The 10,614-nt window shown below is 34.8% G+C and overlaps 2 pseudogenes across 1 annotated transcript; one reads left to right on the forward strand and one right to left on the reverse strand.

The window, feature by feature from the left end:
• Positions 1-435: 435 nt before the first annotated feature.
• LOC143590178 (phosphatidylinositol 3,4,5-trisphosphate 3-phosphatase and protein-tyrosine-phosphatase PTEN2A-like) lies at positions 436-4,481 on the forward strand (annotated as a pseudogene). Its single transcript, XR_013145423.1, has 11 exons — positions 436-924; positions 1,540-1,641; positions 1,733-1,789; positions 2,125-2,190; positions 2,258-2,452; positions 2,538-2,624; positions 2,714-2,778; positions 3,447-3,570; positions 3,635-3,765; positions 3,843-3,912; positions 3,997-4,481. The product of XR_013145423.1 is annotated as a phosphatidylinositol 3,4,5-trisphosphate 3-phosphatase and protein-tyrosine-phosphatase PTEN2A-like (transcript).
• A 150-nt stretch (positions 4,482-4,631) lies between these two features.
• Positions 4,632-7,554, reverse strand: LOC143590181 (small RNA degrading nuclease 3-like; annotated as a pseudogene).
• Positions 7,555-10,614: the final 3,060 nt, after the last annotated feature.

The following is a 10,614-nucleotide window of genomic DNA, read 5'->3' on the forward strand; positions in this document are numbered from 1 at the left end:
CTAGGTTTTAGTTGCTTCATTTAGTTTTAAAAATGCAATTTCTGACCAGTTGGATGCTGCTACTGTATCAAATTTTTCGAAAACCTAAGTAATTATAATTGATATTAATGGATATAGATATGTTAAGAGCTTAAATGAGGTAATCATGCATCTGCTATTTACTGTTTTAGATCATGAATAATATGCTCATTTTAGCGGATTCACTCATCGTAAACGGAGAACGTAGTGCGTTGTGAGTGAGTTTTTGTTACCGGAGCTGAAATTATGGCCGGTTGAATGCTGCTGTTGTATCAATTTCTTTGACAAATCTAATTCTGTAACCTAATAATTCGAATTATGTTTCCAGGTAATAATGTAGTGGATAACAGTAATAATAATTGATATTAATGTATATAGTATTTTCTGTTGTTTTTCTTCCGGATTACAATTTTCATGCATCAACTGTTTTACTTTCTGAATAATTCATATTATTTGTGGGCTTTTATCACGTACAGAATGGCTTCAGAATCTAATTCATCATCTCAACCTCCAACTGAAGTTAGTGATGTTAAATCTTCTGCATCCACGGTCACTAACCAAACCAACAGTCATACAAGTGCTTCCTCTTCTGTTGAATCTACACCAATTGTATCATCTTCAGATGAAGTACCAAATTTCCCCAAACCTACAATGCCAGAACAGAATAATTTGCAGGCTGGGAACACTGGAAAGTGGGCCATTGCAAGAATTGCCAGTGGATTCGGTTTGCAGTTGTCTCAAAAAACCTCTGGATCAAATGAAAATGCGGGTCGTGTGTCTCCTAATTCTCCATCAGCTGTTCTTCAGTCAGTTGGAAAAGGTTTAGTTGACACGTCTTTGGGTGCAGTGAAAGCCGTGCAAGTTAGGGCTCGCCACATGGTCTCCCAAAATAAACGAAGATATCAGGTTGCTCCAATTTAACCATGCTATGTTCGTGTTCTTCATTTTAACTTTAACCGAATAAACGATCGAAGACGAACAATTAAACGAGCGGGGTTTTCTTGTTCGTGTTTGTTTATGTCCGTTCGTTAATAGTGTAAACAAACGTTCATGAACCTCAAGAAACGTACATAACCGAATATAGATGAACGAACATAGCTAAGCGAACACCAATTAGAAGTAAACATGACCATAAATATCTTGGGACTAAAGATTTTTTAGAACTAATGAACCTAAAAGATATAGATGACTATGTAGATAAATGAACTTTACCAAACATAAACTAACGAACATAGATGTGCATAAGTGAGCGAAGATAAACGAACATAAATGAAAAAACATTCACGAACAAGACGTGTTCATGTTCGTTCATTTGTTATATAAAGAACATAAGCGAGCTTCCCGTCGAACGGTTCCGAACGCTTCCCTGAACGTTCGGTTACTTTACAGGCGTACTGAAATATATTAAATGTATTAAACATATTATGCTACTAAATATTAGTCCCATAATTTTCTTTTGTTTATCAAGATGTTACTGATCAAGTTAAATGTAGAACATTATTATGTTATTTCTGATTGCAGGAAGGAGGGTTTGACTTGGATTTGACTTATATCAATGATAATATTATTGCTATGGGATTTCCTGCTGGTGATCTGAGTTCCGGCCTTTTTGGATATTTTGAGGTAAGCATCGTTAAGCTCATCAACAAATTTAAACGATTAAGTTTGGTTACCATCTTGTCTTTCTAATGAATGTCTTAAAGCTACAATGCAGGGATTCTATAGAAATCATATGGAAGAAGTGATCAAGTTTCTTGAAACTCATCATAAGGTAATCTTTTCATTCGAGTATTAATATCATGAATAGTATCATTAATTAATAATTATTCATAGAGTTAACTACATAAATGATCCATAGTTTGACAAAAAGAATAAGTTTAGGGTCTAACTTTGAAAAGCAACAAGTTTGGTATCTGTGGTTTTCATTTTATAACAAAAATAATGAGTTTAGGATCTCACGTAAAAGCTCCAACATGTTACAAATTGAAAATACACAGATGGCAAACGTGTTACTCTCCAAAGTCAGACCCCAAACATGTTATTTTGCCAAACCACAGGGACCTTTTATTTAACCAACTGTCGTTCATATCTAATTTCTCTCTGCAGGATAGATACAAAGTGTATAATCTTTGTTCAGAAAGACTGTATGATGCTTCACTCTTTGCAGGAAAGGTATACAACAAATGATCGTCACACAATAACCAAATCTAATCATCTATTCAAAATATTATTGAAAAAGTCATAAGTTTGACTGCAAGTTGCGTGTTTCCCATTTAACGATCATAATTGTCCACCGATTAACCTAATACCATCATTCTGTCAAAGTGCATATTCATGGTTAAAGGATGATATTCTTAATGTGGTGGTTGTTCACTGTAAAGCTGGTAAAGCAAGGACTGGTTTGATGATTTGTAGCCTTCTTTTGTTTTTAAAAGTATGTTTTTGTTACCATCATATATGTTTAATGACTTTAATAGATGTGATTGTCGTTTTGATACTTATATAATAATATTTTGCAGTTTTTCCCGACAGTGAATGAGTGTATTGAGTATTATAACCAAAGAAGATGTGTAGATGGGAAGGGATTAATACTTCCAAGCCAAATTGTCGGTTATCTACTTCAACCAAACTCTTATCTTGCGTAAACGTTTAATTTCACGAGATGTTAACTAATTAGCGGTATTTTATTTTCTAGAGGTATGTGAAATACTTTGAGCGCATCTTGGCAGATTTCAATGGTGAAAGTCCACCTGGTCGGAGGTAAATTGCTGACTTTTGTGTAGGCCTGTCAACAAGCACGAAGAGGGTTTTCTTGTCCGTGCTCGTTCCTTAAGAATATGAATGTGTTTGTGTTTGTGTTTGTTTATTTTCGTTCTTTACCAGTATAAACAAATGATTCATGAGTGTAAACAATTGAACTAAAACCAATTAAAAGTAAATGTGGACAGCAATGTATTGGGCCTAAGAATTAATTAAAACTAGACTAAATTGTGAATAGCCCAAAGAATTTAAACAAGTATATTAACAAGCGTAAACAAAAAAATTGAAACAAACATAAGTGAACGAACAAGACATGTGTTCATGTATGTTCAAATTTTGTTTATGTTCGTTCGTTTATTATATAAATGAACTTCTTGCTGAATGGTTCACTGGAATTTCGATTATATACGTTTTTGCCTACTTTGAAAAGGCTGTAAATAGTTAATTTGCTAACTAGAATAAGAAAAACTATATTATTACAATAACAATCTGAGTATTTCAGTAGAGCCATTTCAAAGCAATACATTAAAAAATTGCCTTCGAGTGACTTTCAACCTGTTTGACCTATTAACTTTTTAGCTATAATTCAAGTTGACCCATTTCAAAAGTAAACAGGTTTATCACCTTGTGATTCAATAGGCGTTAAAGTTGATAACTTAATATTTCAGGTGCATGCTGAGGGGATTCCGGCTTCATGAGTGCCCTTATTGGGTCAGACCAGTAATTACCATATCTGATCATAACGGGATTCTATTTACAACAAAAAGGCATCCAAAAACGAAGAATTTGATGGTAATTATTTATGCATGTTAACTGCTTTTTTGAGCCCGCTAAAAAAATGCAACCAATTTTGCAGCCTGAAGATTTTTGGATTCGCGCACCGACAAAAAGGGTTGTGGTTTTCGCTCTACCCGGGGAGCGTGGTCTGACCGAGTTAGCCGGAGACTTCAAGATCCAATTTCATGATCGCCAAGGGGATTTTTACTGGTCAGTAAATAACTTGTTAATTATCTTGTTGACTCGATTCATTTGTTTTCTAATGGCTAATATTCTTTTGTCTTCAGTTGGCTAAACACAACAATGATGGAAAACAGAGTAATTTTAAATGGTTCTGATTTTGATGATTTTGACAAGGTATGTGTAACACATGGTTCAAACTCATGATAAAATGAAAATATTGTAATGTTATTAACAAACACCAAATAACTGTCATTTCAGAGAAAACTGCCCGTTCCGGGATTCAAAGTTGAAATAGTGATGATCGATTATGACGGCACAACTCCCGATAAGTACAAAGCTAATGAAAAACCTAGTTTAAGCTCCAATGATCGTTCGCCATCTAACAAAGACTCAAGACGAAACAAAGATTCAAACAGCCAAGAAAATGACAAATGTGTTTTCTGACAGTGACGACGAAGACAAACCCAAACCCAAACCTGTCTCTACAAAACCAAGCTCAAGTAAAGTTACCCCGGAACCGCCAGTCCACACACCACCAACACCACAACAATCGGATGTTACAACTTAAGGAAAAACACCAAACAGCTTTCCTTAAACAGCACGCAGCAAACAACATCAGATAACAAACAAGTCGAAAAAACAACACCGAATTTGCCTAACTTGAACTCTGGTGATATTAAGGCCATGCTGCTGATGCTTCTGTTTTCTCCTTTGGAGATGATGAAGATTATGGAAGTGAGTGACTTTTACTTTCCTATTGTTTCCTTTTTGTGGACTTTAAACTTTGTTTCAAAATTGAAGAATTAAAATAAATAGTTTGGCAAATGTTACACACTCACTAGGAGCATATTAAAATCTAAAACAGGAAAACTATAATCTCAACTGAAAAGTCTTCAAACACCAGATTGCTTTCTTGCTTGAGCAACAATGATCTTGTTTAACATTGTTATTTCTTGATCACGCTCGTGTAACTGCTTCTTCAAGGTTTCAATCTCGTTCAAATAACTGTCACACATGTTACACTCAGCCGTCTCTAACTTCTTGACTTGAGTTGGAGTCTCGTCTTCGGCTGACCTCTTAGTTGATGCCACTTGGACATTACTATCATCTTCACCATCCAAGGCCATCTTCCGAACATACACATTACCAGATGCACCTGAACGCAATTTGAATGAAACTAACTTCTGCGAACGCCCTGATGAATCCTGTTTACAAAAGCGAGCTAAATGTTAAAAACAAAAGTTAAATAACTTTGTCGAAGTTAGAGCAGGTTTAACATATGCGTACTTTAACTTGGTCACCAGCAAGACTCTCAAAAGCTTTATCAGCATCTTGTTTACTCTCAAAAACCAAGAAAGCTGAATACTTGTCTCCACCTCTCCTATTTGGCTGCAAGCAAGTTGACCACGTCATCGATAATCAATACCGGAATCAAATCAACCAATCCGGAATCAAATCAACCAATCAACTAACCTTTAATTCGATGCTGAATTCACAAGGAATAATCTCAACTAACTTCTCTTTAGAGATGTCTATTGGTATGCGATGACAAAGTAACTTCATTGCATTGGCTTCATGCACCTAAAATAACAATTCCAAGTTTTGCTCAACAAAATGGAATATAAATTTGACCAAACATCGCAAAAATAGTTTAAAAACCTCACCTCATTTTGAAGAGAGAGTATAGAGTTAATGTTATCAGCTACCCCGTCTAATTTAGCAACAACAAGTTTCATTGCGAATCGAGCATCATCCAAACAATCATGTGTATCACCTTCAACTCGAACTTCTTGCCCTGACACCATCTGCCAAATAATAAAACAATATCATCAAACAGTTAAAAATAGAAAATGGTAACTTAAAAAGGATTTACAGTTTGCAAGTTTAAAGATATGAAACTTACCTTGCACAAATTATTTAAAGATATTCTCCTGATATTGGAACCACTCCAATACTTGAAAATAAGAGATGTGTCAATTACTCATGAGTGATCTATCTTGAGTGCTGCAACAAGGGGCAAAATGGTCATTTTAAACAATGTTTTGTCATATAATTTAGAGTTTTCTACAAATAATTAATTAATTAATTTTCAAAAATGAACCTAGTTACCTTTCAGATCACTATTCAAACTGTGGCCGGCCAATATGGTCCCTTTCGATAGCAATTTCTTCATAATTACCTATTAAAAAAATGTGTCAATTTAAAAACAATAAGTAGAGGGTGAGCAGTGATCAAGTTCATTAAATATTTTCACCTGTATGTCTTGTAACGTATTAGTAACATTTTCCAAGTCTTCAGCACAAATTCCGGTTATGTGGGTTCTATAATCAACAACCTCTTTATCAGGTTTAACAAGTTCATCAAGTACGGTCTGCAAAAAGTCAAAACAAATTTAGGAGCAATTTAATTTTTAAAACTCTAAAAACTAGTGACACGTAAAAATACCTTTAAATCACGATCCACAACACAAACCCTAACCAACGCATCTGTGCCATCATCACAAAGTACCATCTCACAATCAACCGCAAGTATTGTGTTACATCTCGCTTCTTTCAACTTTTTTTTATTCTTTATAACCACCCACCCCTGCAACAGTTCAAAATTTATATTTATTTAATTTTGATAATTAACAAAAGATAGCACAAAGTTCAGATTATATATATAGTTAAATAGTTATATCTATATACCTCCTCATGTGATGGTAATAGATAATCTAATGCATAGTGTGGATGAGAAACTGTCTTGTGAACCAGCTCCTGCATTTGGCACATGCAACACAATTAACAATTTGAGCTATGAATAATGCGGATTTAATATTATTCTATGAATATAACAAAAAACAAATAAAAAATTTAAGTCTAAAAGATAAACAAAGACTACAACTAAAATTATCAAAAAGCAAAGAGCATACTAACAATACAAAACTATACATTAATCATCATGTTAATTGCATAACTATCAACATTAACTTTCAAAAAAAAACAAGGGGAGCAAAGGATATTGACAAGCTTAAACGAGCCCGGGCCCGAGCTCACGTCTAAAAGTAAGCTTGTTTAATGAACGAGCTTGAGCCCAAGCTTCACTTATCGAGCTCAAACGTGCTCACGAGCCTTTCATTTAGACAACTTTTATAATATATACAATAAGTTCTTGTTAAGGTATCTATTGTTATATATGAAATTATAATTGAAAAAAATATAAAAAATATAATTGCAAATTTATAAAGATTATTTAATAAACAGTAAACTAGCCGAGCTCAAGCATGAAAAACTAGAGTTAAACAAGCCAAGCTCGAGCCTAGTCGAGCTCGACCCGTTTACGCTAACCGTTAACCAAAAAACAAAACAAATGAATAAAAACAAACCTGTTCGGGCGATATTTTATCGGTACTCTTCTCGATAACCTCAGCAGAGTCACGCATTTCAACCATCTTAGCAAAAAACTGAAACAAAACATACAATTAACACATTAATCTCAAATATATCAAATACAAAACAATATTCAACAGCTTACCTTCAAATCACCATCATTAGCAAATGTTTTCAAGAAGGCAATCAAAGCATCGGGTGACCGCTTCGCTGGATCACTCAAACTCTTGCCCAATTTCTTATCGTAAACGTTCAAAAACTCCTTCCAATCGCCGTTACTGCCTTTCATCCCACGCTTTTGTGACATCTTCACGATGTCAACGAGAACCTGAACATATTCGAATAAACCCGTAAACCCAACTGGGTTGCGATTAGACAAGACATAAATAGAGTTAAAGTTGAGAAATTGACCTCTTTTGGGGCTGTTTCTATCTTCTCCATCGCCGCTGCTGCTCCGCTATGAGAATACGAGGGTTTTTGGTTTCTATGGATTGATGGGTGTATGGGGTTATTATGAGGGTTTATAGATACTTTTGTTGGGCTAGTCCAATGGGCTTCCTTTCTTTTAATTAATTTGTTAAAACTAGAGGTGAAAAAAACAGGGTTTTTTTATATCCGGGTTTTTACTGCCCAAACATATATCTGACCCTACCTATAGGGCAAGAATAGGGTATGTATTTCAGTATCAAAACATGTATTTGGAACTGGACCCGATTTGTAAAATCTAATATCCAAAAACTGAAACCGTGTTTTTCCAATTCCCGAAAGCGAGTTTATCAAATTCTCGATCCATATCCGAAAAAGCACCACCGAAAAGTAACCCAAAAAAGTGCAACCCCTTAAAAAACACCATTTGTACCCGAAAAATACCTGAAAATAGGGTATTCAAATACCCAATTTTAGAATACTCGGTTCTCTACCCGACCCGAACTCGATGCATAGGTATGGTTTTTAGAGACAATACTTGGACCCGATCCCGACCCGTGCATTGCCAATAATCGATTTTCCAATACCCGGTCATACCCGACCCTGGTTTCATGCACGGAACCAGGTATTAGAAAAGCCTGATTGGCTGATTTGTTTTATCAAGCCTAAAATAGGGGTGTTCACGGATTGGTTTAAAACTGTGAAACCGCCCAACAAGTCATTAGTTTGGTTTCACAATCGCTTTTTTTTTCACAACCATTTCATCGGTCGGTTTCAAAAGTTTCAAACCATAGTAAACGGTTTGGTTTACGATTTGTAAGCAAAACCAGACCATACCGTAAAAGTTTAATATGTTTTAATTTTTGTATATATGTTATATTACGTATGTATATATATATGTAGTGTTTTAACTAAATGACAACTGAGCCAAATGTTAGAAAAGGTTTGTGCATTATAAGACCAGTTTAATTGGAGTTTAAGCCCATGAGTTCCTAATGAGGCATTGTTCATTAGTTTGTTGGATGTAAGAATATGACATTTGTTACTTTAAGGTTATTATTTATATCTATACATTATAGATTTTTTTTAATTTTAGTCAATTATTTAGATCTTACAATTATATGAATATATGAATTTAACTAGTTTGAGTCACTATGTTAGAGGGTTTATTTAGATTTTTGTTTTAATCGTTTTGCTATTTTATATTTCGTAATGATTTTATTTTATTTTTCAACATAGTTATTGTTTTGATTTAATATGTATATATTAGCTTGTTACGTTCATTATATTTATTAACATTTAGGCTCTTTCAATTGTGATGTGTAGGTTTTTTAGATTTTTAACGAATGAACACGAACATGTTGATTTTTTTTAACGAACAAACATGAATACGAATATTTGTCTTGTGAAAATGGGTGGTTGATGTAGGTGGCAATGGTCGTTGATGATGGCTGATGGTAATCGGAAGTTAACCGGTGATGGAGAGAATAGGCCGACGCCGAAGAATATGCAAAGGAGAGAAATTACGTTATGGTTTTATGATAAAAGGATTTCACAAATAAACCCATGTGAGGCTATATTTAGGAAGCTTATATATTAGATAGTATTTCTATGTTACTTTACGTTTTGTTAAGCTTTCGTTTAATCAATGTATGGGCACGAGGCCCTTTTGGTTGTAGCAAGCCCATAATAGAAAACGCTAAAAGGAATGAGTTCCATATTAAAGGGACACTACTCACCCATTCCTCCTACATCTTGGACATTTTCACCTACAAGTTATTTTCATCTTTTATTTCTTTTTGCTTTGGTTTACAAGACTCAATGCGAGATCCGAGTGTTGTTGGTGGTAATAACATCAATTGTAAATGACTTGATAAGCTCGACACTTGATTATGAATTTGATTTGAAAGACTTGTGTGATTTGCGCGGACTCCTTCGTAAGGTCATGCCTTATGGATAATGTAGTGTGCTGAGCTGAGTCGAGTTCAAGCTTGCCTAAGCTCGAGCTTGAGTCACTTAACGTCCAAGAGCTAGAGCTATGAACTAAAAAGAGTAGCAATCATGGTCCAAGTATTCACTAGCGTGTTGTTTACCCTTTTCACCCTAGGAGTTCGTTAGTTGAATTGTCACAATATGAGCATGGACATAATTTACTTACAACGACTGATCTTGAAACCAAATGTGCACACCCTGCATGTGCACGTTTGAGTTGGAATAAATCAAGACTAAAAAGCGACCCCGACATAAGCTTACCATACTTGCTAACACCTTATAAATCACTCATCAATTTGTTCACCCGTTTATGTGGCACAAGTTGTACTTGTTTTCTCATTTTATGTTTTATATCAAACTAACTGCTTTGAGCATGCATTCATGTAAATTATATTTTGGACATATCTTAGCTCGTTGCAAAACTCTTAACAAAGATGAGCAAACCCATAAATTATCAAGTAAATAACTTGTATGTATAAATATGATTATTTGTGTCAAAAGTTAGTTACAACATATTCTCAATTAATTTTTTCAACCGCCTCCACATGAAAGTAGATCAATCAAAAGCATACAAAATCACGATAAAACCTCGACATTAGAATCTTGCATGGATACGTAGGTGTTAGCATTTGAACAATTCCATGGAAAGAATAACTGGTTTACTAGTTGTTAGTAGAACTCGACTTATTTAAGTTGATATGATGTTTGTGTAGACGATAATAAACATTCACATAAGACTCTTTCTAACATCTTCATGTCTTCATCTGGTCAAAAAAAACATCTTCATGTCTTCATGGTTATGAACACTAGACAATCATTAGAAGAATAAAAACCACTTTAAAGAGACTCCATTTATCTCTCACATGAGTGGTTTATCAACATAACATTAAAATTTAAAAGTCGTAAGCTTAGCCGCATATTATCACCATTTGCTGTATGAATGAACTATGCAGGTGATAAAGTACCCTAAGGCTGTATGTTATGGTGGGGGGCATCGAAGCCTCTCCACCGTGCCACGTCAACGCCATGTCATCGCTTCGTAGAAAACGGGGCATCGAAGCCCACCCCGCTATGGTTAATGCCCCTTGGG

This window comes from Bidens hawaiensis, unplaced genomic scaffold (assembly GCF_021521415.1).
Source record: "Bidens hawaiensis isolate Kalapana, Puna unplaced genomic scaffold, B.hawaiensis_p1.1 tig00038198_1, whole genome shotgun sequence".
In the NCBI taxonomy this organism is placed as follows: Eukaryota; Viridiplantae; Streptophyta; class Magnoliopsida; order Asterales; family Asteraceae; genus Bidens; species Bidens hawaiensis.